This window comes from Heterodontus francisci, chromosome 15 (assembly GCF_036365525.1).
Source record: "Heterodontus francisci isolate sHetFra1 chromosome 15, sHetFra1.hap1, whole genome shotgun sequence".
Taxonomy (NCBI): domain Eukaryota; kingdom Metazoa; phylum Chordata; class Chondrichthyes; order Heterodontiformes; family Heterodontidae; genus Heterodontus; species Heterodontus francisci.
The window spans coordinates 16,507,429-16,532,694 of NC_090385.1; positions in this window are offsets into that span (position 1 = coordinate 16,507,429).

Here is a 25,266-nt window from a genome sequence, read left to right on the forward strand (position 1 = left end):
ACTTATCAGTCCAAGTCTAGATGTTCTCCAGGTCTTGCTACGTTTGGGCATGGGCTGCTTCAGTATCTGAGGAATCATGAATGGTGCTGAACATTGTGAAACCATCAGTGAACATCCCCACTTCTGACCTTATGATGGAGGGAAGGTCATTGATGAAGCAGCTGAAGATGATTGGGCCTAAGACACTATCCTGACTATACTGCAGTGATGGCCTGGGACTGAGATGATTGACTTCCAACACTCACAACCATCTTCCTTTGTGCTCAGACACCAACCAGTGGAAATTTTTACCCCTGATTTCCATTGACTCCAGCTTTGCCAGGGCTCCTTGATGCCATACTCGGTCAAATGTTGCCTTGATGTCAAGGGCAGTCGCTCTCACCTCACCTCAGTTCAGTTGGCAGTCAATAATTATGAAACATGAGCTAGAACTCAGTTGGGGTTTACACTTCTTAATTGTTTTCAAATCCCTCCATGGCCTTGCAATATTTCCTCCAGCTCTACAGTCCTCTGAGATTTCTAAGCTCCTCCATTTCTGGCTTCTTGAACATCCCCAATTTTAATTGCTCCACCATTGGGGACTATGCCTTCAGCTGCCTAGGCCCGAAGCTCTGAAATTCCCTACCTAATCCTCTCCAATTCTTTACATCTCTCTCCTCCTTAAGACGCTAATTAAAACCTACCTATTTGACCAAGCTTTTGATCATCTGTCCTAATATCCCCTTATGTGTCTTGGTGTCAAATTTTTCTTGATAACACTCTTGTGAAGCACCTTGGGATGCTTTACTATGTAAATGGCACTGGACAAATGCACGTTGTTGTTAGGTTGTTCTGGAAGATGGAGAGCTAAGAGGAGATAGAAGGGAAGTGGATTGGAGCCAGCAGCTCACAGGTAATAGAGAAATGTGGCAGGTGAATCAATTCCCTGTGGTCCCGCTCTCGGCCACATTAGACAGTACAGTATCAGAATAGTGCCCCGATTTGGGCCCAATCCAATTCCTATGCCCTCAGATCTGAAGTTTTTCAATGAAACCAGTGTACAAATGGTGTAACCTGGACAAGCAGGGGCAGAATGTGAGTGGGACTTGGATATAACAGGCCTCTCTCCTTTTTTTTTGCCTGTTGATCTGGATGCAATGGCATAATATACCTGCCCAGATACAGGTTTCAGGAGGGTTCATAACAACATGAAAATGAAGGAAATCAGGAGGCACTTTTGCACACAAAGGGCAGTAGAAATCTGGAATTCTCTTCCCTCAAAGTCCATGGTTGCTGAATCAATTTGAGCTTACAAAACTGAGATTGATAAATTTTTGTTTGGTAAGAGTATGAAGGGATATGGAGCAAAAGTGGGTGAGTGAAGCTGTGGCACAGATCAGCCATGATCTAATTGAATATTGGAGGAGGCCCAAGGACAGAATGTCCTGTTCCTGTTGTTATATTTCTATATGTATTATGTACGATAGTTCCCAGCATTTTCAGTCAAACAATGCTGTGACCAACGGATGCATATGTGTCCCTGACGCCCAGGGCTGGGGAGGAGAGGTTGGGAGGGAGCAGTGGTGGGTGGAGGGGTTCCTTAGAACAATTCATCACAAGGCCCCAACCGCACTATCAAACAGCTGTGGAATTTCAGCACTAATACATCCTAAAGTTTGTAGAAAAGGAAAGTCGTATTAAACAGTGGCCAAAATTGAACCTGAGGGTCTTGTGGCTAACATTACAACAGTGATTCCCCTTCAAAAGTACTTGATTGGTTATAAATTGCTTTGGGATGTCATGAAGTAATGGAAGGTGCTATATAAACGCAAGTCTTGCTTTTTAAAATTTTTTTGGCTTTGTTCTAAAATTGTACTGGAGTTATTTAAGAGAAATAATGGATACGTCACTGTCAACTGATGATATTAATTTACATCAGTTAATTGGTTTGTTAACGACTTAAGAAACTGTTGCAGGTGCTTTGTGATTAGTTGCCATTTTTCTCATTCCTTGAGGAAAATTCTATTCTCATGAAGAGCACATTTCAAACCAAAAGAAAAATAGGTTATTCCTCCAGATTGTTTTGTTGAACAGAAGGAAAAACTGCCCCACGTCTTCTAGATGTTAGACATGAATTGTTTCAGCTGCCGAAAGTTGTTTTCTTTTGATCTAACTGTGCAAGAACAATTTGAAAGCAAATCTTTGCAAACTTTACAGTCTAATTTTCTGTTCTGAAGTTTTTAAATCTTTTCTTCACCCTCTGTGATGCAGATAGAGGTGTTTTGTCATGCCACTTAATCATTCTTTCAAGATTGTGGATGGCTAGAAAAGTGCATCTAATTTATTAGCTTGGCTGTACCTAGTGAGATATGAAGAGTAAGAATGAAATGTCAGACATGGTCATGAGTTGTGCCATTGCACAAAATCTCAGCTTCTGTTCTGCAGTTCCATGGTGCGTCTGCGCTAGGGTATAAATGTGAAAAAGGAAATGTTATTTGGATTTCCCCAAAAGGAACTTTTAAATCAGTGGGATGAGGTAGGGATGAGCTGTTAAAAGGAAGAAAGGAATAGAATGCAGTGAGAAATTATAGAAGCAGTGAAAGAACAAAGACTGAAGATGTAGCTTGCAAGGGGATCATTTTGTTTTTAACTTGCTACAGCGGGACAGCAGCTTGCTCGTCGATTGCTAGCTGTTGACTGAAACTTGTCTATCTTAGCTGAGGTGCAATGCTGCACAGTTGTCACATTCATGCTGTGCCCATTAATGCATTATGACATTGCACATTCATCATTTATTGCTCATCTTTGTGTCTGGCCTGTTGAGCTGCTATAAATCTCACTGGGTAAATGGCTCCTGTGTAATAATGTGAAGTAAAATATGAGATTTTGGGTAGCCTCTCTCAGAGAATAAAGAAATTCATCACAACCACAGAGCTCAGGGCCGCTTTGTTACTCGGCTACTACAGAAAGAAATATCTTGCATTGATATAGTGCCTTCCGTGACCACAGGATGTTCCTAAATGCTTTACAGCCAATGGAGTGCTTTTGAATTGTTGGCTGGAATTTTAGCGGTCCTTGGGCCATGGGCTGGAAGGTGGGTGGACTGGTAAAATGCCTGGGAGCCACGTTGGGATGGTTCCCTGATGCAGTCATGCAGTTGGGGAAGTTTCCCAACAGCAGGAACAGCACTGATTCGGTTGCCTGCCAACCAGAAGCAGTCGGCCAATTTGAATAATTAAAAACCCAATTAAGAGCCATTTCCCTGGGCTGTCGGCATTTTACTGGTGGTAGAACAGCCCCCGGCTGTGTGGGAAGGCTGCCAGCGGCATGGAGAGGTCCTCCCAGAGTCTTCCGGGGGGGGGCGGCCATCAGAGCCGGAGGCTCCTTGGCCCAACGAAGCAAAGGCTGCCCCCACGGCCCTGACACTGCCACAGAAGAGGTTTCCCCTCCTGGCAAAAAAAATCAAATCTCAGTGAGAATGGCTTCAAAATGGAGGTGCCCTCGCATTCTCCTTGCTGCCTCAGCAGAGGCTACCTGACTGGGTGACGCTGCTGAGGTGCCGGCCCTCTGATTAAACCAGCAGCATGGAATGCCCAATTGCCTTTCTTACTTGGTGGCTCCCCACTGCACCCCCCACCCCCACCACTGCCTGACATTCATTAATTGGATGGCCCCGACAATGTTGTTTTCTCACTTCCACTCCCTGCCCATCCAGCTTCGTGACCCACTTTACATGCTGACGTCAAGATTTCGTCGGTGCCAGCAGAATTTCACCAGCATTCACTGTTGTAATGTAGGAAATGTGGCGGCCTATTTTCACATGGCAAGCTCCCAAAAACAGCAAAGAAATAAATGACCAAACCATCTGTTTTTCAGGTGTTGATTGAGGGATGAATGTTGGCTCGGACACCAGGGAGAACTCCCTTCCTCTTCTTCAAAATAGTGCCATGGGATCTTTTACATCCACCTGAGGGGGAAGACAGGGCCTTGGTTTAACATCTCATCTGAAAGACAGCGCCTCCAACAGTGCAGCACTCCCTTTTGGCATCAAATTATATCTAGTCTATTCCTGTTAGTTTGAAGTTGTCTTCTGAGCTATAAAGTCAAATTACCCAAAAATTAATGTTGAGGACAACAGCACTGGACACTTTTATTTGAATTTGAATGATTGAGTAATTTAAATTAAGAGAGTTGGAATTAACAGGAATGGTCTGTATATCTGAATTCAGTGAGCTTGTGCTTCCAACACCTAACCTTCTTCGATTGAAATGTGGGTGAGGACACTTTGTTAGTGTTGCAGCTCTAATTCTGGCCTATGTGCCTAACTAGAAAGTCTCAGTCCTGGGAACACAGCTTGATGAGTTCACCCTATAGAATCATAGAATGATCAAGTACCATTTGGCACACTGTGGCTTTGCCAGTCCTTTTAAAGAGCTATCCAATTAGTCCCACACCCCTGCTCTATTCCCATAGCCCTTTTTTTAAAAATCCCCTTCAAATATTTATCCAATTCCCTTTTGAAAGTTATTATTCACTCTGCTTCCATCACCCTTTCGGGCAGTCCATTCCAGATCATAACAATTTGGTATGTAAAAAAAAACTCTACTCATCTCCCCTCTGGTTCTTTTACGAATAACCTTAAACCTGTGACTCTGGTTACTGACCCTCCTGCCACTGGAAACAGTTTCTCCCTATCTACTCTATCAAAACCCCTCATCGTATTGTACACCTCTATTAAATCCCCCCTTAACCTTCTCTACTCTAAGAAGAACAATGATAACTATGAATATTTGTGAAGAGATAATATAGGGACTGACACTGTGTGGAAATGAGGTTCAATAGCTCTCCTCAAGCCATTAAGTGGAGTGTCTCACTGCAATCAGTTCTTTCAAAGAGCTGGCAGATCCACAATGGGCCAAAGGCCCTCTCTGTGCAGTAAGGCTCTATGATTATATGATGTTTGGCTCTATTTTAGGGAGAGAGAAAATGGAACTTCTAGCAGCACTGATACCATTCAGAGAATGGACTGTAGTATATACCCTCTTTACCGAAAGCTACTGATTAGTGACTCAGGACCCAGAATTCAAGGAACAGTTTAATCCGAGTGAATTTACAACATCTGAAAAAAAAGTTCTTGCCTCCAAGATTTAATTATGAGCCGAAAATTTTACATTTTCCTCACGTATAACCTTTTGGGCTGCTTACTATGTGGATTTCTCTTCCTAATCCTTCATCCCTCACGTACAACACAATTCATGTACTCTAATCAGTGCTGAAAGCAGAGTTTAGACTAAAATAATGTACAGTAGTTCATCAGTTATTCAATCATCAGATAATTGGACCATTCATTTATTCCCATGCTGACTTCCCTCTTTGATCCACAGGTTCACAAGACAGGGAGAAGTTGCTGTAACTAAAATAACACTCAGGGCCAGATCCTGTTCTCCTCCTAATGTCGGAATCCATGGTGGAGGATGGGGGTGGGGCCAGAAAATCGGAGTGGCAGCGGCCCGCCACGGAAACCGATGCCGGGATTGCCGGGCCCAATCTTCCCGGTGGCAGGAAAGCTCTGTGGCGGCCCCTCGTCTGCTCTGCGACGGGATCTGAGTTTGCATATTTAAATTACATCGTTGCATTAAATAAAATGTAATCTGCAGCAATCTTACCTTCAGTTCCTGAACTTCAGCGCAATGTGTGGCACTCCCGTCCAGGGAAAGCTGGTGCCACCGAGGTGGAGAAGGGGTGAACTCTGCATTATGTACTGTATGGGGGGGAAGGGGTGAACTCTGGATATGTACTGTATGGGGGGAGGGGTGAACTCTGGATATGTACTGTATGGCGGGGGGAGGGGTGAACTCCGCGTTATGTACTGTATGGGGCGGGAGGGGTGAACTCTGCGTTATGTACTGTATGGCGGGGGGAGGGGTGAACTCTGGATATGTACTGTATGGGGGGGGAGGGGTGAACTCTGCGTTATGTACTGTATGGGGGGGGAGGGGTGAACTCTGGATATGTACTGTATGGGGGGGGAAGGGTGAACTCTGCATTATGTACTGTATGGGGGGGGAGGGGTGAACTCTGGATATGTACTGTATGGGGGGGAGGGGTGAACTCTGGATATGTACTGTATGGGGGGGGAAGGGTGAACTCTGCATTATGTACTGTATGGGGGGGGAGGGGTGAACTCTGGATGTGTACTGTATGGGGGGGAGGGGTGAACGCTGGATATGTACTGTATGGGGTGGGGGGGGGGGGGGGGGAGGGGTGAACTCTGCGTTATGTACTGTATGCCGGGGGGAGGGGTGAATTCTGCGTTATGTTGTGCTGTTTGCAGGACTGGCAGCCTTTTAAAAATGGTGCCAGCCGCTGCTCCTTCAACAGGTGACGCCGTGAACGGCATTGCTGAGGCCGCCCCCGCCATGTGAATGGGGTGTTGTGGGGGGGTGGGGTGCAGGGGGTTGGTTGGTTGGGGGCGGCCGCCGTGCAAAGTGCCAACTAGACACAAGATTGCGGCAACACGACGGCGCGGGGCCTGTGCGTGTCAGCCGCCATTTTCTGCACCTACTGCTGCTCCTGGCAGAGGGTGAATAAGACCCAGCCCCATGTATCTGAAATTTTGCTGTGGGATACTCAGGCACAAATGCTTGATGTAACTGTCTGAATTTCCTCCCTTTGCCGTGTTGACTCATTTTCTTTGACGGGGAAATGTAGTAGTATTGCTGGGGAAATATGGGAGAGAGGAATTTCGAAAGGAAATGTGTGTCTAGGCCTCATTCCTGTTTTTTAAAATTCATTCTCCCAATTTCCCTGAAGTAACAGTTGGATAAAAAGAAATTGGCTTGCAAGGCCACTTCAGACAGCAGTTAAGAGTTAACCACATGAGTGTGCGACTGGAGTCACATATAGACCAGACTGAGTAACTGTGGTAGGTTTCCCTCTTTAAACGATATTAATTAAAACCCCAATTGGGTTTTAAATGCTAGAACCAGAGAACTTAGTGGTCATTTTCTTCTTTTTACTGATACCTGCTTTTTATTCCCACATTTTCTAAACTGAATTCAAGTTCTCAAATTGCCACAGTGAGATTCAAACTACACATTCTCTGGATTATTAATCCAGTAACAAAAGCACCACATTACTGTCAATTCATACCCTAGCATTTTCATTTAAACACAGTAGAACTATGGAATAATGAAGGGAAATGTTGACTGAGATCACTGAGGACAAAAATTCTTCCTCTATCCATATCAGAAATCATCTTCCGGGCAGATCTGATTCACTTGTAGTTCTTTCACACGATAGTTCATTATATTGAGCATGGACACTTCTTTCTTAGTTACAAAACTTCAATCTCCAAATCAGCAAAGCAATTATTGTTATCTCAGTTCCTTTCCTCCAGTCCTCTTACACATTGTTCATTCCCAGAGACAATAATTTTCACATGGGGTTTCTGCTTAGTTGCAATGTTAGTATCAGCCATTCTATCTTGATTAAAGTCATAAGGTCTCTGCTATCAGCTTTGCTTGATGCTCTACTGCAACCCTTGAAAAGTTTCACAAAAATTCGGTTTTGAATCAGCATCAGGTAGCCTTTCTGGTAAGGTGTAGTCCGAGAATGCTTCTTTCATGCACTGGGATAGTTTATGCTGTAATTAATGCTAATAGTAGTGGGAAAAAAACCAAAACTGAAGGCAAGTGGATGAGGGAAATGGCTTTATTATAGAGTAAGGAAGATCCCATTTTTAACCCATTTTCTATCTTATCAGTATCTTTTTGCAGAATTAACTATACTTCTTATTTTGGTATCTCCCTGCAAATTTCAATAGCACTCCCTCAAGGCCTGTATCCAAATCATTGAAACATACAGTGAACCGAAGTAGTTCCAGACTAAACCTCAGTGGAACACCACTATCCCCTTCCTAATCACTCTTTGCCCTTAACTCCTACTCACTTCTTTCTCCCTTATGATCAATTTTTAATCAGTATGCTATTGTCTCGCTTATTGCAAATGGCTTAATCTTCTCAAATAATCTGCCATGTGGCAGCCCTTAGCAAAGGCTACCTGAAGTCCATGTACACTACATCCACTGCATTTCTTCTATCTACCGTGGCTGGTACTGCCTCCAAAAAATTCTGAGGTTTGTCGAGCACAAGCCCTTTGGAAATCAGGGCTGGCCACTTCTAACTTTCTTTTATTTAGAGAGAAGGTTAATTGTAGAGGAGACAATGGCAAAGTGATAATATCACTGAGCTAGTAATCCAGTAGCTCATGCTAATGTCCTGGAGGACATGGGTTCATGGGTCCTGACAACATTCCGAAAATAGTGCTGAAGACCTGTGCTCCAGAACTTGCCACACGCCTAGCCAAGCTGCTCCAGTAGAGCTACAACACTGGTATCTACCCAGCAATGTTGGAAAATTGCCCAGTATGTCCTGTACACAAAAAGCAGGACAAATCCAACCTGGCCAATTACCGCCCTATCGGTCTAGATCATCAGTAAAGTGATGGAAGGTGTCATCGACAGTGCTATCAAGCGGCACATGCTTAGCAATAACCTGCTCAGTGACGCTCAGTTTGGGTTCTGCCAGGGCTACTCAGCTCCTGACCTCATTACAGCCTTGGTTCAAACATGGACAAAAGAGCTGAACTCCTGAAGTGAGGTGAGGTGAGAGTAACCGCCCTTGACATGAAGGCAGTATTTGACCGAGTATGGCATCAAGGAGCTCTAGCAGAACTGGAGTCAGTGGGAATCAAGGGGAAAACACTCCACCGGTTGGAGTCATACCCAGCGCAAAGGAAGATAGTTGTGGTTGTTGGAGGTCAATAATCTCAGTTCCAGGACATCACTGCAGGAGTTCCTCTGGATAGCGTCCTAGGTCCAACCATCTTCAGCTGCTTCATCAATGACCTTCCTTCAATTATAATCACAGAAGTGGGGATGTTCACTGATGATTGCACAATGTTCAGCACCATTCGCGACTCCTCAGATACTGAAGCAGTCCGCGTAAAAATGCAGCAAGACCTGGACAATATCCAGGTTTGGGCTGATAAGTGGCAAGTAACATTTTTGTGACATAAGGTCCGGGCTATGACCATCTCAAAGAAGAGAGAATCAAACCATCTTCCCTTGACATTCAATGGAATCCCCCACTATCAACATCCTGGGGGGTTACCATTGACCAGAAACTGAACTGGAGTCGCCAAATAAATACCATGGTTACAAGAGCACATTGGAAGCTAGGAATCTTTCGGCGAGTAACTGACCTCCTGACTCCCCAAAGCCTGTCCACCATCTACAAGGCACAAGTCAGGAGTGTGATGGAATACTCTCCACTTGCCTGGCTGGGTGCAGCTCCAACAACATTCAAGAAACTTGACACCAATCAGGACAAAGCAGCCTGCTTGACTGGCACCCCATCCACAAACATTCACTCCCTCCACCACCGACACACATTGGCAGCAGTGTGTACCATCTCCAAGATGCACTGCAGCAATGCACCAAGGGTCCTTAGACAACACCTTACAAACCCACGACTTCTACCAACTGGAATGATAAGGGCAGCAGGTGCATGGGAACACCACCACCTACAAGTTCCTCTGCAAGCCACACACCATCCTGACTTGGAACTATATCACCATTCCTTCACTGTCATTGGGTCAAAATCCTGGAACTCCCTTCCTAACAGCACTGAGGGAGTGCCACATTGTCAGAACTGCTGCCTTTCAGATGAGATGTTAAATCAAGGGCCCCATCTGCCCCTTCAGGTGCACCTAAAAGATCCCATGGCACTATTTGAAGAAGAGCAAATTAGTTGTCCCTCTCATCAATTATCCCTCAACCATCACCATTACAAATGGGGGTGGTGTAGTGGTATTGTTACTGGACTAGTAACCTACAGACCCAGGATATTGCTCTGGGGAATGGGTTCGAATCCCACCAGAGCAGAAAGGAGAGTTTGAATTCAATTAATAAAAATCTGGAATTAAAAGCTAATATAATGATGGCCATGAAACCATTGTCAATTCTCATAAAAACCCATCTGGTTCACTAATGTCCTTTAGGGAAGGAAAGCTACTGTCCTTACCTGGTCTGGCCTACATGTGACCCACAGCAATGTGGTTGACTCTTGATGGCCTAGCAAGTCACTCAGTTGTATCAAACCACTAGAGAGTCAATAATGAATGAAACTGGACAGACTACCAGGAATCGACCTAGGCACTGGCAAACCCTGCAAAATCCTCCTTACTATCATCTGGGGGCTTGTGCCAAATTTGGGTGAGCTGTCCTACAGACTAATCAAGCAGCAGCCTGACATACTTATGGAATCATATCTTACAGACAATGTCCCAGACACTGCCATCACCATCCCCAAGTATGTCCTGTCCCACCGGCAGGACAGACCCATCAGAGGTGCGGCACAGTGGTATACAGTCAAGAGGGAGTTGCCCTGGCAGTCCTCAACATCGACTCCAGACTCCATGAAGTCTCCTGTCATCAGGCCAAACATGGGCAAGGAAACCTCCTGCTGATTACTACCTACTGCCCCCCTCTCAGCTCATGAATCAGTACTCCTCCATGTCGAACAGCATTTGGAGAAAGCACTGAGGGTGACAAGGGCACAGAATGTACTCTGGGTGGGGAACTTCAATGTCCATCACCAAGAGTGGCTTGGTAGCAACATTGCTGGCCAAGTCCTAAAGGACTGGGTCTATGGCAGATGGTGAGGGAATCAACAAGAGGGAAAAACATACTTGACCTTGTCCTCACTAATCTGCCTGTCACAGATGCATCTGTCCATGACAGTATTGGTAGGAGTGACCACAGCACAGTCCTTGTGGAGACCAAGTCCTGTCTACACATTGAGGATACCCACCATCATGTTGTGTGGCACTACCACCGTGCTAAATGGAATAAACTTCAAACAGATCTAGCAACTCAAAACTGGGCCTCCATGAGGAGCTGTCGGCCATCAGCAGCAGCAGAACTGTATTCAACCACAATCTGTAACCTCATGGCCCAGCATATCCCCCACTCTATAATTACCATCAAGCTGGGGGATCAACCCTGGTTCAAAGAAGAGTGCAGGAGAGCATGCCAGGAGCAGCACCAGGCATACCTCAAAATGAGGTGTCAACCTGGTGAAGTTACAGCACAGGACTACTTACGTACCAAACAGTGAAAGCAGCATGTAATATACAGAGCTAAGCAATCCCACAACCAACGGATCAGATATAAGCTCTGCAGTCCTGCCACATCCAGTCATGAATGGTAGTGGACAATTAAATAACCAACTGGAGGAGGTGGCTCCACAAATATCCCCATTGCTCACTGAAGAATATCCAGCCGCTGGCCTGCTCTTGTAGCCATAGTGTTTATGTAGCTGGTCCAGTTAGGTTTCTGATCAATGGTAACCCCCTGCATGTTGATTCAATGGATTTAGTGATGGTAATGTCGTTGCATGTCAGGAGTAGGTGGTTAGACTCTCTCTTTTTGGAGATGTTCATTGCCTGGCACTTGTGTGGTGCAATTGTTACTTGCCACTTATCAGCCCAAGCCTGAATGCTGTCCAGGTCTTGCTGCAAGTGGGCATGGACTGCTTCAATATCTGAGGAGTTGCTAATTGTACTGAACACTGCATTCATCAACAAACATCACCATTTCTGACCTTATGTTGGCAGGAAGGCCATTGATGAAACAGTTGAAGATGGTTGGCTCTAGGACACTGCCCTGAGAAACTCATGCAGTGATGTCCTGGGGCTGAGATGGGTGGCTTCCAACAACCAGAATCGTCTTCCTTTGTACTAGGTATGACTCCAACCAGTGGAGATTTTTCTCCCTGATTCTCATGACTTCAATTTCTACTCAGATAACTCACTAGAAATTGTCAAGTTATGTATCATCATTGTCAGGTTGGGACATAATCTGCAGCATTCAGGTTTTATCTAAATGCATGACACAAGAGGATCTAGGAAGGTCTAAATCCCCATGTGACTTTTGAAGATGAAAATGAATTACTGTTCAGGTGGTTCCATCTTCCACGTGAGGCATTAAGCTGAGATCCCATTTACTCCACCCAAAAGGTTGGAAAAGAAGAGCAAGGGCTCACAAGGTGTCCTGGTCCTCATTTCTCCTTCAACTAAAACCACTGAAAACAGATTAACTGGTCATTCATTCAATAGCTGGTTTTGGGATATTACCTTGTGCAGGTTGTCTGCCACATTCGCCTACATAGTAGCATTTTTTTTAAATTGTTCATGGGATGTGGGCGTCGCTGGCCAGGCCAGCATTTATTACCCATCCCTAATTGCCCTTGAGAAGGTGGTGGTGAGCTGCCTTCTTGAACCGCTGCAGTCCTTGAGGTGTAGGTACACCAACAGAGCTGCATTTCAAAAGTAATCCAATGGTTGTAAGGTGCTTTGGGACACCCCGATGTCGGGAAAGACTCTATACAAATGCAAGCCTTTCTTTCTCTAGACTTTCTCTCATGTCAGCTGAGTTCTAGATATTCTTCTTACTTTGCTAGTGATGCACAGGTGCACACTGGCCCTCCTCTGATGTTGACGTCGCCTACATCCTCACCACCTCCCTGTAACTATTAGGGCCAATGTGAGACTCAGGGATCTATGCTGGGAACTTAGCTTTTTACCGTAAATTTTGGTGTGAATTTTGTGGCAGTAAAGATGATAAAACTGTCAGCATTCACCATCATCACTCCTCTGAAACTGACAACAGCTTCTGGAGTCCGCACATGCACAGTTAAACATGGAAATCTGGGGGTTGCTCTCAGTAATTCTACCTTTCACTGTAGGGTGCATTTTGCACTGCCTACAGTCAGCAGTCAATTAGAAATCATTAAACTGAGGAGAACTTCCCCTCTTACGCTGTGTTATCATTGTTAAAAGCCCCTGAAAAACTTATACCTTGTTAATCAGGTGTACCTGTTTTTTAATGGCGTACTAAGGGGCAGGAGGTTTAGAGGGGATTTGAGGAAAAACTTTTTCACCCAGATGGTGGTCGGAATCTGGAACGCACAGCCTGAAGGGGTGGTAGAGGCAGAAACCCTCACAACATTTAAGAATTATTTAGATGAGCACTTGAAACGCCACAGCATACAAGGCTATGGGCCAAGTGCTGGCAAATGGGATTAGAATAGTTAGGTGCTTGATGGCCGGCACGGACTTGATGGGCCGAAGGGCCTGTTTCTGTGCCGTATAACAAGTGAAGGTCAATCAATGCATTTTACTTCCTGGTTTGATGCTTGTGAGAATTCTTCAATGTGATTGGCTGTTTATATTGCTTGATGACATCACTATTGCTGGAGATTGCTTTGACTTCACAACAGATTCAACTTAAAGTCAGGAAAGGGAAAATCCACACCACATAGGTTGCTAGATTTTTATGGGCAGCTTTCTTCGAGGTAAGATCAAGCACAGCAAAATCCAGCTCCAACTGTAAAATGTGGGCCGTTGATGACTTGAATGAAGGAACAAAGAGTTGTTTATTTAAGGTTGCAGATGACTCTAAGTTAGGAGGGATAAAACTGTGTTTAAACAATTTTTACACACTGGTAGAGGTTTGGAAGAAAGATGTCAGTGAAAGCAAATTGAAATGCTTTTTTTAATGTAATGCATGTAAAGTGTGTAGATAGGCCCAAAATAAACATGGGGGGGTGGGGGGGAGGAGGGGGAATGGATGTTGGGAAAGGGCCTCCAGCTTTTATTTAGTTTTTTAAATAAAATGCACAGCAATATAACTTTACAAATTTAAAACATTTCCAAGGGCTTGAAGCCCTGTAAAAATGGCGCCGGTGCTGGCGTCTGCGCGTTGGCACTGGGCACCATTGCTGGGAACAGAGAGGCCGCCCCCTCTACGCCATTGGGTGTGGCTGCTCCGCCCCCTCCATTTAAATGAGACCCCGGGCGAAATATCGCCGGGGCTCAGCAACGGCGGATCCGTGCGAGCGGACCACCAGGGTAAGAGCGTGCCACCACGATTTGCGGCATGCTCAGAAAATTCATCCCATTACGTGAGTGGGCAATACTGTAGCAGATGGAGTTTTATGTGGGGAAATGTGAGGTCATCCACTTTTCATCGAAATAAGATAAATTAGAATATTTTCTTAAGAAATTCGTTGATGTTAGAATGAAAGCAGAGCATGTTTAAAAATTTTATGGAGGAATATTGTTCACTTACTAGTTGTAGGTGTTGGTTTGAAAGGAAAGGTGATGCGAATAGTTCCCTGGATAAATGATTGCAACTGTGGCCTTTTGTGCAGCTTGTACTTTAGTATAGATATAATGAACATATGCAGGGTACACCTGAGAACAAGAGAAAGAGGATCAATTATAGGGAAGCAGATCACTAGGAATTCAACCAGCAATAAAAAAAAATCAGTAATGCTCAAAAAAAATGTAGATTAAACTTTTGCACTCACTTAATCTTTCTCTTTCTTACATTTAGTTGAACTCACACACCATTCCCCTCAATCACAACCACAGACCAAGGAATTAACCCAACCTTTCAGTCACATAATTGAATTTGCGTCACCACTACCATTGGATCCAACATCTCTATAACCTGACTCCATTGCCATAACAACAGATGGGACAGTACAGACTTGTGGCATGGACTGTGCTCACTGGAAGATTTACATTCCCTTTGTGAATCATTTTAGGATAATTAATATAATCATTTACTTTGGAGACATGCTCATTGCGTTTGCAAGTGATTATGCATGAATAATTTAATAATTTGTAAAACCAACCATGATTACTTGGATTGTGTTCGTTAGACAATCTTATTTAACATATGAAGAGGAAATATAACCATGACATTTTTAGTGGTGAATGAAGATGAAATATTGTTTCGATTAAATAGATTACAAACAAAGAACAATGAGACTTTCAGTTAATTCTTACTTGAAAGGGAATCAAATACACAATACTTCAGTTGTTTATGGGGTAAAATAATTAAAGTCAAAACATTAATAGCAATAGCAGATCTGTGACCTTGTACAATGGAAATGAGAGGAAATATTGCTTAAAAGGGACAGGACATAGTTTAATGAAACAGCCATTGTCTAGCTATGTAGAATTTATAATAAGAATGCAAGCATTGGAAATTGAGATAAAACTGTCTTTAGACAATGTTTACATAATGGTGGTGGTTTGGAAGAAAGATGACAGTTAAAGTAAATTGAAATGTATAAAAACAAAGTAATGTATGTAAAGTGTGTGTATATATTTCCAGAATATCTTTCCTACGAAGCATAACATATATTGGAAGTAATTTTACCATCACTTGTGGTGGAACCCACCAGATGTCCATCCGATTGCAATCAATGAGATGATAATCAGGTGGGTTCTAGGATGGATGTGTGATCTGCTTTGCTAGTTCACTGCCTGGGTGCTGAAGAAGAAAATGTATCTCAACTTGTATGTCATATATAGTATATTAATCATAAATTTATTGAAATAATTTTCAGGTTTTTTTTATTTATTCATTCATGGGATGTGGGCGTCGCTGGCCAGGCCAGCATTTATTGCCCATCCCTAATTGCTCTTGAGAAGGTGGTGGTGAGCTGCCTTCTTGAACCACTGCAGTCCATTTGGGGTAGGTATACCCACAGTGCTGTTAGGAAGGGAGTTCCAGGATTTTGACCCAGCGACAGTGAAGGAACGGCGATATAGTTCCAAGTCAGGATGGTGTGTGACTTGGAGGGGAACTTGAAAGGTGGTGGTGTTCCCATGTATTTGCTGTCCTTGTCCTTCTAGTTGGTAGAGGTCACGGGTTTGGAAGGTGCTGTCTAAGGAGTGTTGGTGCATTGCTGCAGTGCATCTTGTAGATGGTACACACTGCTGCCACTGTTGATGAGCTTCCGACCACATATCTGCGTCATCACTAAGACCGCCTATTTTCACTTCAGGAACATCGCCCAACCCCACCCCTATCTCAGCTCATCTGCTGCTGAAATCCTCATCCATGCATTTGTAACCTGTCGACTTGACTATTCCAATGCACTTCTGGCTGGTCTCCCAAATTCTACCCTCTGTAAACTTAACGTCATTCAAATTTCTGCTGCCTGTGTCCTTACTCGCACCAAGTCCCTTTCACCCCTGTGCTCGCGGGCCTACATTGGCACCCGGTTAAACAATGCCTCTATTTTAAAACTCTTATCCTTGTTTTCAAATCCCTCCATGGCATCGCCCCTCTCTATCTCTGTGACCTCCTCCAGTCCCATAACCCTCCGAGATACCTGCACTCATCTAATTCAGGCCTCTTGAGCATCCCTGATTTTAATTGCTCTATCCCTGATGACCATGCTTCAGCTACCTACGCCATAAGATCTGGAATTCCCTCTATGAACCTCTGCCTCTCTACCCCTCTTTCCTCCTTTACAATGCTCCTTAAAACCTACCTCTTTGACCAAGCTTTTGACCATTTGTCCTAATATCTCCTTGTGTGGCTCAGTGTCAAATATTGCTTTATAAAACGTCTGTGAAGTGCTTTAGGATGTCTTATTATGTTAAAGGCATCAGCCATGATCTTATTCAATGGCGGAGAAGACTCGAGGGGCCGAGTGGCCTACTTCTGCTCCTAATTCATATGTCCATTGTTGTTGTTGTTTCTTTGCTGATCCGAATGTTGGTGTGAATTTGGCTATGGGACAGTTGAAAGGAAGAGTATGGGGGCGCAAGTGAATGGAAACAAAATCACAGGCTGGGAGTGTGTCGGTCCCTGATATGTGCTAGGAGTCGTTAGAGGCTTTATCCCTGAAAAAGGAAAAAACACAGGCAGTGGCACTAAATGGAACACAAATATTAGGAGTGGTACTAAATGAAGTCAATGGAAATTGGGAAAGATGTATAATAGGTGACTTATTCTTGTTTACCCACTTAGCAGTATTGCCAAAGCCAAAAATACCCCCAGTGAGTCAAAACCTAGTGAAGCCATCAGTAATTTGGGCTGAATAAAAACAAGAAATGCTGGAAGTACTCAGCAGGTCTGGCAGCATCTGTGGAGAAAGAAGCAGAGTTAACGTTTCAGGTCAGTGACCCTTCATCAGAACTGAAGAAAGGTCACTGACCTAAAACGTTAACTCTGCTTCTCTCTCCACAGATGCTGCCAGACCTGCTGAGTATTTCCAGCATTTCTTGTTTTTATTTCAGATTTCCAACATCCGCAGTATTTTTTTTGCTTGTATTTCAGTAATTTGTGCTGTCTGTGACACGCCCTCACTTACATCTTGGTGGTAGTAAGGTAGAGGGGGTGATGAGCACAGCCAGCACTGGCCTGCTGTATTGCTGTGCCTCCTGACTCCACGGTAAGTAAAAATACCTAAAATACCGCTGTTTGCTTGAGCGTCCTTTAAGAACCACTGGTTAGGTTACAGAGGAACCCAAAAAGGCTGGACATGGCATACCCAGTAAATGTACTACCAAATTTCAGAGCAGGGTAGTGAAAGAGACATTAGGCCCTTCATTAGCATATTTAAGGGGACCAATTGCTTGTTCAGATTGTCACCAGGGATGGCTAAATATTGCTTGACCCAATATGGTGTCAGATGTGTTTTGAGTGCAGAATATAACCTAGGGATATTGATGCTGTTTTCCCCTTGATTCCATGCCTGAAAGATGGACATGACAGGGTCCAATTTTGCCCCCAGATTCTATTATCAATGAAGTCATAGGAATTTATAATGGCAAAAGTTGGCACAAAGGTGGGAGAGCAGCAAGGAAGATTTTGTCGCCAGGAACTGCATGTGTATCTTTTCTTTTGGGCCTCCTTATCTCGAGAGACAATGGATACGCGCCTGGAGGTGGTCAGTGGTTTGTGAAGCAGCGCCTGGAGTGGCTATAAAGGCCAATTCTGGAGTGACAGGCTCTTCCACAGGTGCTGCAGAGAAATTTGTTTGTTGGGGCTGTTGCACAGTTGGCTCTCCCCTTGCGCCTCTGTCTTTTTTCCTGCCAACTACTAAGTCTCTTCGACTCGCCACAATTTAGCCCTGTCTTTATGGCTGCCCGCCAGCTCTGGCGAATGCTGGCAACTGACTCCCACGACTTGTGATCAATGTCACACGATTTCATGTCGCGTTTGCAGACGTCTTTATAACGGAGACATGGACGGCCGGTGGGTCTGATACCAGTGGCGAGCTCGCTGTACAATGTGTCTTTGGGGATCCTGCCATCTTCCATGCGGCTCACATGGCCAAGCCATCTCAAGCGCCGCTGACTCAGTAGTGTGTATAAGCTGGGGGTGTTGGCCGCTTCAAGGACTTCTGTGTTGGAGATATAGTCCTGCCACCTGATGCCAAGTATTCTCCGAAGGCAGCGAAGATGGAATGAATTGAGACGTCGCTCTTGGCTGGCATACGTTGTCCAGGCCTCGCTGCCGTAGAGCAAGGTACTGAGGACACAGGCCTGATACACTCGGACTTTTGTGTTCCGTGTCAGTGCGCCATTTTCCCACACTCTCTTGGCCAGTCTGGACATAGCAGTGGAAGCCTTACCCATGCGCTTGTTGATTTCTGCATCTAGAGACAGGTTACTGGTGATAGTTGAGCCTAGGTAGGTGAACTCTTGAACCACTTCCAGAGCGTGGTCGCCAATATTGATGGATGGAGCATTTCTGACATCCTGCCCCATGATGTTCGTTTTCTTGAGGCTGATGGTTAGGCCAAATTCATTGCAGGCAGACGCAAACCTGTCGATGAGACTCTGCAGGCATTCTTCAGTGTGAGATGTTAAAGCAGCATCGTCAGCAAAGAGGAGTTCTCTGATGAGGACTTTCCGTACTTTGAACTTCGCTCTTAGACGGGCAAGGTTGAACAACCTGCCCCCTGATCTTGTGTGGAGGAAAATTCCTTCTTCAGAGGATTTGAACGCATGTGAAAGCAGCAGGGAGAAGAAAATCCCAAAAAGTGTGGGTGCGAGAACACAGCCCTGTTTCACACCACTCAGGATAGGAAAGGGCATGTGTATAGTATTGATGATTTTTATAGGAAATTATATAAATAGTGATCTTACTCAGTTTAGGCAACTGTTTAGAAGGAGAACATTCCAGTTCTCAAAAATTAAATATGATTAGCGCTCTTCACATCAATGTATAAGTAAATCATTTTAAGATGATAATGAACAACATTTTTAAAAATAAGTGATTTAGTAAAAATAGAAGGTGAGGTGATGCATTGAACTTACTGTACTCCACACAGTAGTAAGACATCAATTAATTGTTAATAGCAGAACCAAGGAACATAAGTGAACAGTCTTATTGGGAGCATGTTTTTTTTAAAAAGACCATTAAAAATTGATCCAGGCAACAGCAAAGACGGCAATATCAAATAATCAGCCATTTTTCTTGCTTCAATTTGTAGTCTGTTCAGATGAAATAATTGACTCCTTGAAATGAAATCTTTTATTAAAAAGGATAAGATATGAAAGGGAAGGAGCAAGTACAAGAGATTCTGAAATGTTCAGTGTGTGGCTTTATTGGGCACTTAATATTCATCTAAAAATAATGCTTTTAGCAGCAAGTGTACAGTATTACAAATTGCCATTTATTCACATGACATTAATGACGTAAATAAATATCATAAGCTAGCAAGGGACAGTGAATGAGTTGTTAAATCAGATCATTCTCTTTAGTTAGTCCACAATTTTCTAATTTAACCCTTCCAACACTAGCACTATAAAGTATATTACAGTCAGGGTGTATTACTGCCCACTGATTCCTAATTCAATATTAAAATTGAAGACCAAATTAGCAGTATAAAGTGAAACTGTGAAACCTTGATAACCCATCATGTGGCAATACAAATAGACTCAGTATCACTCCTCCTACCTCCTTCCACCTGTCCAGGCCTCAGTGCGCCTGAATTTTATGGAGCAAGTCATTAGAATGAGCTGGTAGTACAGCCAGTGCATGCCCTCCCCTGGTGAGTCCTGGCACTGGAAAACTAGAAGTAGAATCAGCAGTACAACAGTGGTCCTAGTTGCCTGAGGGCAATGGGCCTCCGATTAACAAATCATACAATCATAGGGCAATCAGCTCCAGACCTCATTACAGCCTTGGTTCAAACATGGACAAAAGAGCTGAACTCAAGAGATGAGAGTGATTGCCCTGGATATCAAGGCAGCATTTGAACAAGTATGGCATCAAGGAGCCCTAGCAAAACTGGAGTCAATGGAAATCAGGGGGAAAATTTTCCACTGGTTGGAGTCATACCTAGCTCAAAGGAAGATGGTTGTTATTGTTGGAGGTGAATCATCTCAGTCCCAGGACATTGCTTCAGGTGTTCCTCAGGATAGTGACCGAGGCCCAACCATCTTCAGCTTTTTCATCAATGACCTTCCCTCCATCATAAGGTCTGAAGCAGGGATGTTCACTGATTGTACTATATTCAGTACCATTCACATCTCCTCAGATACTGAAGCAGTCCATGTCCATATGCAGCAAGACAAGGATAACATTCAGGCTTGGCTGATAAGTGGCAAGTAACATTTGCACCACACAAATGCCAGGCAATGACCATCTCCAATAAGAGAGAATATAGCCTTCTTCCCTTGACATTCAACGACATTACCATCACAGAATACCCCCACTATAAACATCCTGGGGGTTACCATTGACCAAAAACTGAAATGGAGCAGCCATATATATACTGTGTCTACAGAGCAGGTCAGAGGCTGGGAATCCTGTGGCGAGTAACTCACCCCCTGACTCCCCAAAGCCTGTCCACCATTTACAAGGCACATGTTTGGAGTGTGATGGAATACTTGTTTGCCTGGATGGGTGTAGCTCCAACAACATTTGAAGCTCGACACCATCCAGGACAAAGCAGCCTCTTGATCGGCACCCCATCCACTACTTTCAATATTCACTCCCTCCACCATCGATGCACAATGGCAGCAGTGTGTACCATATATAAGATGCACTGCAGTAACTCACCAAGGCTCCCTCAACACACCTTCCAAACCGCAACCTCTTCCACCTAGAAGGACAAGGGCAGCAGATGCATGCAAACTCCATCACCTGCAAGTTCCCCTCCAAGTCACACACCAGCCTGACTTGGAACTATATCACTGTTCCTTCACTGTCACTGGGTCAAAATCCTGGAACTCCCTTCCTAACAGCACTGTTGGTGGAATTTTGTGCTGACGGTGAGGATCTTGACATTGTTCGAAACCGACACTGAGATCCCCGCGCCAGCACGTTTATGGAAGGCCCGCCAACTTTAGTGCCAATCAGGCACTTAACTGGACAATGGCAGGCCTTCAGTACAATTTAGGACCCCGCCGCCAGAGGTCCCGGCCTTGCAGAGCTGCCGGCCAATCAGAGTCCAGCAGCTGCAACACCACCACAGAGGCAGTGTCTGCTGCTGTAGCTGCAACAACCAGACACCGAGGAGAGGCACTGGAACCAGGCTTAAAGTGCATCAGGGTGGGAGGGGTCTCGTGGGGTGGGGGTCACAAAGAAGTGGGGGGGTAGGTGGGTCGGCAGCGAGGGCAGGGGATGGCCCTCAACGGGACCTCCGCTCCCCCCCGCCCCCCCACCAGTTTCGATTGCAGGGTCCCTCATTCAGGCACTAAGTACATTTGAACGAGGGACCTACCCTCCTCACCCCCACAGCCGAGAGGCAGCCTGCACAGTTTTTTGTGCCATGCTTTCCGTGCGGTGCCAGGGCAGCCCGCCACACGAGTAATTGCGGCTGCGGTGGGAAGAGGCCTCTATTAGGGGTTAATTACCCAGTTAAGGGCCTCAATGAAGTGGGGCGGGAAGGCCGTTCACACGCTTTCCAGCCCCTGACCAAATTTCAGTGGAGACGGAATGGTGGCAGGGTCCGCACCCCCCCACCCCCACCACCACCATTCCACCTGATTTTATGCTCTCCCCGCCTCTAAACCCACCATGGGGGACAGCATAAAATTCCATCCAGTGGACTGCAGCAACTCAAGAAGGCAGCTCACCAGCACCTTCTCAAGGGCAATTAGAGACGGGCAGGAAATGCTGGCCTAGCCAGCGACGCCCACATCCCAAGAAAGAATAAGAATAAAACTTAAGGAATTGGACCCACATGCAGCAGGTCGGGAACCCATTTGTAATTGAAACGGGTTTTGCCGTGCCTGTTTAACTCAGCCATGGTATTCGCATCCCACTTCCGGGTTTCCCAACCAATCATAGAGTGCGGGTGTGACAGCCCACAATGAAGGCTATGTCTTTAAAGGGCCCTGGCAGGGGTCAGAATCGTTGCAGGAAAGCTGGCTGCTGAAGGAATCTGAAGCCAAGAGGCTGGAAGGAAGACATGCCACCAGTTCTCTAAAAATTCCCGAGAGGTGATGCCTAGAGGAGGGCTAGAAGAGAAGTCCTCTTCTCAGTGAATGGGACAATAAAGCTAGCCGCCCACATGAAGCAGGTGTGGCTGCAAACAGCAAAGGCTGTGAGCAGCGGGGGTGTGGTGACCATGTCTGCCCTCTCAGGAGGACATAAAAGATCCTGTGGTACTATTTCAAAGAATAGGGGAATTCAACCTGGTGTCCTGGCAGATATTTATCCCGCAACCAACATTATCTGGTAATCATCACATTGTTATTTGCGGGGTCTTGTGCACAAATTGGCTGCTGTGTTTTCTACATTTCAAAAGTGACTACTCTTCAAAATTGGCTGTGAAGGCTTTGGAATGTCCTGAGGTAGTGAAAGGCACTATATAAATGCAAATCTTTCTTTTCTTTTTTATAGATAGGTGCCCTTGGGATGCAGAGATGGGAAATTGGATGAGGAACACACCGTATTCTCGATTCCAGGTATCAATCCCGTTCTGTCCCTTTAGGGAAGCCCAGGGCAATGCAAGGAGGTGAAGTCATCATTATTTGCCTTAACATTGAGCCTGGGGTATGAGCGTTCCCTAGGTGATAGAGAGAGCAATACTGGAGCCTCATTGAACCATACAAAATACTTAAAGGGATAGATAAGATAGATGCAGGTACGATGTTTCCCCTGGTTGGGGAGTCTAGAACCAGGGGAAACAATTTCAAAATAAGGGGGAAGCCACTTAGGAACGAGATGAGGAAAAATTATTGTACTCAGAGGGTTGTGAATCTTGGGAATTCTCTACCCCAGAGGGCTGTAGAAGCTTAGTCATTGAGTATGTTTAAAGCAGAGATTGACAGATCTCTATGTACAAATGACAGAAGGGGATATGAGGATAGTGTGGGAAAAAGGCATTGAAGTGGTTGATCAGCCATGATCGTATTGAATGGCAGAGCAGGCTCGACGGGTTGAATGGTCTACTCCTCCTCATATGTTCCAATGTTCCTATGATGCTTTCCTAAGTTGCTGCATGAATCATTATGTGTCACAAAAAAATCTATCACTGCATTTGTGAAAACAACACCAAAGAGGTAAGAGACAAATATCTATGACTTATTCCCATTCACCTTTAGGCCTATTTTTGCTATTCTAAACAGTTTTTGATGTTTCTAATAGAACTTCTTAACATGTTTCCCCCAAAAAGGGACCCGCCAAATGCCAACTAAACAAGCATAAATTGGGGAGGAGGATCAGTCAGATTAACCATCCAGAATAAGCTGCTGAAGCCGTGAATTCAATGTAATGACAACCAGGCTGAAACTATTAAGGGTGCTTGATCCGCCCAACACATTGGGCTGAATTTTATCAGTTCTCTTGGGATGGACAGTGAAGCGGTGGGGGGTGGGGCATAAAATAGTGAGGGAAGGCAGTGTGGGGCCAATGTGGGGGGGGTGTGGGGGAGGTGGAGTGCCCGTCACCTTCCTGAAGCCATTCAATTTTGTCAGGGACGGAGAAGACCGAGGACGCCTTTCCACCAAGAGGCCAGTTGAGGCTTGTAAGTGGCCAATTAATGGCCATTTATGGGACTTTTCCGCACCCCCCCCCCCACCACAGACATTTTACCAGCAGTGGGGTGGGGGGGGGGGATACCTCCGCCACATGGGGAGGCCACCAAGTAAAACCAGGCAGCCTCGCTGGGACTGGGGGTGGGGGGGCCCTCCTGCTTGGACAATCGGTGGCCTATGCAAGGCCCCCTGTGGCAAAGGCTGCCCCCATGCAAACAGCCCCTCTGCCCTTAACAATTTCCCCCTCCCCCCCACCCCTCGCCGGGGCCTGCCGTACTGGCCCCAGCAAGCCAATTCCAACTTACCTGCATTCCGGGATCCATAGCTGTTCCTGGTCCTGGGCCTCCTGCTGTACCTGCAGTGGCCACCACTCATGGTGATGCTGATGGGACTGCTGAGCTGCCAGTCCTCTGACTGGCTGGCAACTCTTGGAGGGGAGATCCCCGTCTTTAAAGGAACGAGGATCCCAGCGCCAGGCAGTTAACTGCCAGAGCGCCGTATAATGCAGCCTAGGGTCCCCAAAATGGCCGGGGCGCTGTTCCCCTTGCCTTTCTGGCTTGGCATCAGTACTCCTACTGCCTGCATTAAATCCAGCCCATTATCACCCAGGTGTTGAACGGCATGATTTATCCCTTATCTCCTTCTGAGTACCTTTCCCTACTGGAGCTTTTTCCAATTCAGCTATGAGGAAAGATTGGATAGGCTGGGGTTGTTTTCTTTGGAATAGAGAAAGCTGAGGGGAGATCTGATTGAAATGTACAAAATTGTGAGGGCCCTGGATAGAGTGGAGATGAAGGGCCTATTTGCATTAGCAGAGAGGTCAGTGACTAGGGGGCAAAGATTTAAAATGATTGGTAGAAAGATTGGAGGGGAGATGAGGAAAACATTTTTCACCCAGAGGGTGTTGGAGGTCTGGAACTCACTGCCTGAAAGGGTAGTAGAGACAGAAACCGTCAACTCATTTAAAATGTAGATGAGGGTAAAGCAGTTGATGAAGTCTACATGGACTTCAGTAAGGCTTTTGATAAAGTCCAGCATGGGAGATTGATTAAGAAGGTAAGAGCCCTTGGGATCCAGGGCAATTTGGCAAATTGGATCCAAAATTGGCTTAGTGGCAGGAAACAGAGGGTAATGGTCAAGGGTTATTTTTGTGATTGGAAGCCTGTGACCAGTGGTGTACCGCAGGGATCGGTGCTGCGATCCTTGCTGTTTGTGGTGTACATTAATAATTTAGACGTGAATATAGGAGGTATGATCAGTAAGTTCACAGATGACATGAAAATTGGTGGTGTCATAAATAGTGAGGAGGAAAGCCTTAGATTACAGGACAATATAGATGGGCTGGTAAGAAGGGCAGAGGTGTGGCAAATGGAATTTAATCCTGAGAAGGGTGAGGTGATGCATTTTGGGAGGACT